Source organism: Tamandua tetradactyla, chromosome 4 (genome assembly GCF_023851605.1).
Source record: "Tamandua tetradactyla isolate mTamTet1 chromosome 4, mTamTet1.pri, whole genome shotgun sequence".
NCBI lineage: Eukaryota > Metazoa > Chordata > Mammalia > Pilosa > Myrmecophagidae > Tamandua > Tamandua tetradactyla.
Genome location: NC_135330.1, coordinates 89,372,865 through 89,378,175, shown reverse-complemented (window position 1 = coordinate 89,378,175; position 5,311 = coordinate 89,372,865). Strand labels below are relative to the sequence as shown.

The window sequence follows — 5,311 nt, the reverse complement described above, 5'->3', positions numbered from 1 at the left end:
CTCCATTTGAAGGCATAAACTATGTTTCATCTGATGAAACTCTAATGGAATGCTCTGAGGTAGTTGGCTTGAATGACAATTCTAAATCTTCTCATGATACACCCCCACCATTCCTCTTTTCTTCCAGGCCTCTAACTAGACTGAAATCCCCATAGGCCCTGAAAAGGGAGGTACAAAGTGAAGGTAGGCTACACTCCAAAGAACTCTATGATTTATCCAATGTCTATATACATAAATCTGGGGACATTTTGTGGGAATGTTTAATAAGGATATGGGAATGGTGGAAGGAGCATGAAGTTGGGTGAGGCTGAATTTATTGATATAGGCCCATTGAGCTAAAAGTCTGGATTCAGTGTTGTAACTAAAGGGGTTAGAAAAGCTCTAATGGTTTTTTCAGTGGTTGGCTGAAGCATATGCATATCAGCAGCAATTTGGCAAGTGGCCAACTATGGTAGTTATGTTCATGTGTCAACCTGACTAGGTTAATGTGCCCAGTTATTGGAAAAGGAAACAATGGTCTGATTGTTACTGTCAAGAGTGTTTCAGGAATATAAATAATCAGTAAATTGTTACATCTATGGGTAATTACATCTATAATCAACAAAGGTGGCTGTGTCCAGCAAAGACATAAATCTAACCCCATCAATTGAAGGTCTTAAAGGGGGAATTGATGATATTAGCAATCAGAAAGAAGAATTCCTTTCCCTACTTCAGCTAGTCAGTTTATCCTGGGAAAGTACTCTAATCCTTCATTGGAGTTCCCTAATTGCAGCCTGCTATAATGAGTCAGAATGCATTGATCCCCACTGTCATGTGAGCCAGTTCCTATAGTCAATCAATTTTGGTCTATCTATCCATCCACATGTGAGCATGAGTGTGTGCATGAGTGTATGTGTATATTAACAGTTCTGGTTTTCTGGATGATCCTATTACAATCCTTTTCATTTATGCTAGCTTGGTGTTTCCCCCTTCCTATTTCTGCTTAGAGTTAATTCTGTCTTCTTTTCTCATTGTCAATCTAGTTAAATGTTTGTCTATTTTGTTGATCTTTTCAAAGAACCAATTGTGCTTTTCTTAGTTCTCTTTATTGTTTTTATGCTGTTAAGTATAACTGTTCTAGTATTTTTTATTTCCTTCCTTTGTTCCCTTTCAGTTTATTTTGCTTTTCTTTTTATAGTTCCTCTAGTTGTGAGGTTAAATTTCTGAATTGAGTTACTCCTTTTCTTTTTTAATGCAATCATTTAAAGTCATAAGTTTTCCTCTCTGTAATGAGTTTGCTACATCCCATTAGTTTTGGTATGTTGCATTTCATATTCATTAACGTTAGGTTATTTTCTATATTAACTTGTGATATCTCCTTTTACCCAGTGAATTTTCAAGAGGATGTAATTTAATTTCCATATATTAGTGAATATTCTATGGTAACCTCTTTTATAGATTTGTAGCTTCATTCCATTGTTGTAGGAGAAGATTCATTGTATAATTTTATATATTTAAATTTATCAACACTTGTTTTTTGACCTAACATGTCACTTGTCCTGGAGAATGACGTGTGTCCTAGAGAAGTGTTGGTTAGCTGATGGCTGGGGATAAGCGGCCGTACTGAGTCAAGCACACAGCACACAGTCATGAAAAAATGACTCAGGACACAACCCCCAGGGGTGAGTGGAAAGCATCTGCTTTATTGAGGAAGTGCACAGGCTTATATAGGCTGGGAGCATGCAGGGACACGTGTCGGGCTGGGATTGATCACTGTTGTTGCTAGGGTGGAGGGCAGATTTCTGGGATTGGTCACCATTGTTACTAGGGAAGAGGACGGATTTAAGGTTAGTGCCTTTGGCATGAACCACCGCCAGTTCCGGGAAGAAAGCCAGTCGTGGGTTAGGCCATTTTGTGTTGCCTTGCATCAGCCACAGCAGCCATGTTGTCAATATTTTATGGCTTCTTCATCAGGGAAGAAAGCTTCAATTTATTTTGACAAAGGTGAAAAATAAATTTGTAAGATGAAGGATACCTTTTTCAATAAATAATGCTGGAGAAGCTGGGCATCCAGAGGAAAAAGGTCAATATCAAACTAAATCTCATGGCTTTTACAAAAATTCATTCAAACTTCACCACAGTCTTAAACAGAAAATGCAAATTATGCATTCTTTTAGAAAACAATAGGAAAAAATATTCAGGATCCAGGATTATGGGAACTCTACTTAAATTTGACACCAAAAGCACAATTCTTAAAAGGAAAATTCCGTATATTGTACTGTTTTGGTTTGTCAAAGCTGCTGAAGTACAATATACTCGAAATGGGTTAAATTTAACAATGGGGAATTATTAGAATACAAATTTTACATTTCTAAGGCCTTGAAAATATCCAAATTAAGGAATTAACAGGATGATACCTTGTCTGAAGAAAGTCTGCCAGTATTTGGGTCACCTGTGTCACAGGGGAAGGCAAAGTATTGGCATCTCCTGGTCCTTTGCACCTAGGGTCAAAGGTTCAGCATCTCTCTCAGTGGCTTCCTCTTCCAGATTCTGTGGGTGAATCATTATCTCTCAACTTCTTTGAGCTCTGTACTTTTCTCTGTGAGCTTCTCTCAGCTTCCTCTTTTAATTTCTGCATGTGTTCCATCCTCTTATAAAGGAGTAAGCTATAAGTTTAAGACCCGATCTGAATGAGGCAGGTCAAATCTCAATTGAAATAAGAGAATCCATCATGTAATCCACATTAGGTCTACACCCACAAGAATGGATTAAAGGAGCATGGCCTTTCTAGGATACATTGCAGCTTCAAACTACCACATGGACCTCATAAAAATGAAATATTTTGCTTTCTGGGAGAGGATGAAAAATGAGCTACAGACTTGGAGAAATATTTGCAAGCCACATATACAATGAAAGAATAGTCTCTGGATTATGTAAAAAGAACTCTAAATTCTCAACAGTGAATGAAGAAGAAAGGTATTAGCAAATGGGAAAATACATAAAGATACTCTCTCAGATACAGGTGAATCTGCAATGATTTCAGTTATAAAAATAACCAAAAGAATATAAGCCCTTTCCCTTTCCTTCTGCCTGGAGGCTCCAATGAAATAACAAGAACATGACTCAATTATGGATGATATTTTCAGGCATAGTAGAGCAGGAAGTTTAGAACATGGTTCCCTGATGATACCAGAAATTACCCTTTAAATCTCATCCTTCAATCCCTTTGAAAAGGAGATAAATAAAAATCTATCTTGTTAAATCAATATATATTTCTTCTCATACTTGAGAAAAATTTCTCAAGCCAATAATATATGTATTATATGTATGCATTATACAATACTTATGCATTATAAATATATATGTATATTATATTATACAATATATATGTATTATATGTGTGTGTGTGTATTTTAGGACACAAAATGAGAGAGTTAATATATGTATTATAAAACACACAAATGAGAGGGCTAAATCATGTAAGAATTCTATGGAAAAATGGCTTGAGTAATTTTACATAGGAGCAAATTAGATTAAATAAATACATTACTTTTTTTAACCAATGTTTTAAGATTTTTAGATTTTAGCAATAGTTTAAAGTAAGACATAGTAATATTTCAACTTGTATTTATTTATGCATTAAATTTAATCATTCACTCAACAGTATTCATTATTTACTTACTGGAAATTCTGTGCTGTATAGTCAGAGAAGAATGCTAGCAAATACAAGCGCAAAGTTTTAAGCAGTTATTTGAGCAACTAATCTTACATATTTTCCAAAATATTTAAGCTAAGAATCTTAAAAGTTTGGAATCTGTTCATAGACTTGAATGGAAAAATGTGATGCAAACTATTATTTTATATAGGTGATAAGATTCTTTTTATAGACATGTAGCATTGAAAGTAAAATACTTTGCCTAGTATATATTTAAGCACAGTACATTTCAGGCTATGTATCTAAAATTACATCATAAGGCAATAGCTATTTTATTGCCAAAGGGGAAACATAGAGATTTAAATGCTTCTTGGATAACCATGTGACAGTCATTTAAAACAAGAACAATTAAGCTTATCACCTTATTTTTTACATAATAATTTTCTTAATGTTGCTATAACATCCTTGTTCCTAGAGGTGTATATCAAGGGATTGAAAATAGGAGTCACAATGGTATAGAAAAGAGAGAGAAGTTTATCAGTTCCTACAGAATGTTTGGATTTGGGCCTTAGATAAGTGATGGTGGTAGATCCAAAGAATAAAATAACAACCACTAGGTGGGAAGAACATGTGGAGAAAGCTTTGTTCCAACCTTGGCTCTCAGCAACCCCAGAATGGTGGAAATGATTTTGCTGTAGGAGGCAAGTATCAACATAAAAGGGACTGCAATAAAAAGCATAGCTACTAAATAGACAGGTAGCTCATGTGCAGAAGTGTCCCCACAGGCCAGCCTGAGAATGGGAGGAATGTCACAGAAGAAATGATTAATCTGATTAGAATCACAGAAGTCCAGAGAGAAAATCTGACATGTTTCCCCTATCTGGAAAGGGATAGCACCAACCCTGGAACCAACTGCCAGCTGGACACACACCTTTGGTTCATGACTAGAGGGTTAGTGCAGAGGGTTACAGATGGCCACATAGCAATCATAGGACATCACAGCCAGGAGGAAACATTCCGTGATTCCCAGCATAAGGAGGAAGCACATTTGAGTGGCACAGTTTAGCCTAGAAACATTTCTATCCTGAGTCCAAAGGCTCACCAGAATCCTTGGTAAAGTGACAGACACATAACAGATTTCCAAAAAGGAAAAATTCCCTAGGAAAAAATACATGGGTTTCTGTAGTGCAGGGTCAAACCTGGTGATTATTATTATGAGGCTATTTCCAAGTAAAATAATGATGTAAACAATGGAGAACACGCCAAAGAGAAACCTTTGGAGATTTGGAAGGTCAGAAAATACCAGGAGTACAAATTGCATCACTGTGGAAACATTGCCTCCTTCTTTCTTCTCTTCATGTTTCATTTCTAGGAATGACTTAATCAGAAGTAAAATTACTTTACTTTTCTTGTTTTCTGCCTTATGTATAATCTGAATATTTTATGTCCTCCAATTTTTCCAACATTGTATATGAAAAAAAAGTAAATGCCAGTGGCTCTACATGGCCATAAGAAAATTACTCCTTTAGAAAATCTGTTGATTCCCTGTGTCTGCCCATGCAAAAAAACTGTTGCGTTATTATATTTCCTTTTTTATGGTGATGACATAGGTGATTATCAATTTTGTTACCTATCTTAAGACTTGAAATGTCACAATCTGAATGTATGTTCATTTGT

At 35.7% G+C, this 5,311-nt stretch overlaps 1 pseudogene; it reads right to left on the bottom strand.

The window, feature by feature from the left end:
• Nucleotides 1-4,056: 4,056 nt before the first annotated feature.
• Nucleotides 4,057-5,018, bottom strand: LOC143679141 (olfactory receptor 10AG1-like; annotated as a pseudogene).
• Between the last annotated feature and the right edge of the window lie 293 nt (nt 5,019-5,311).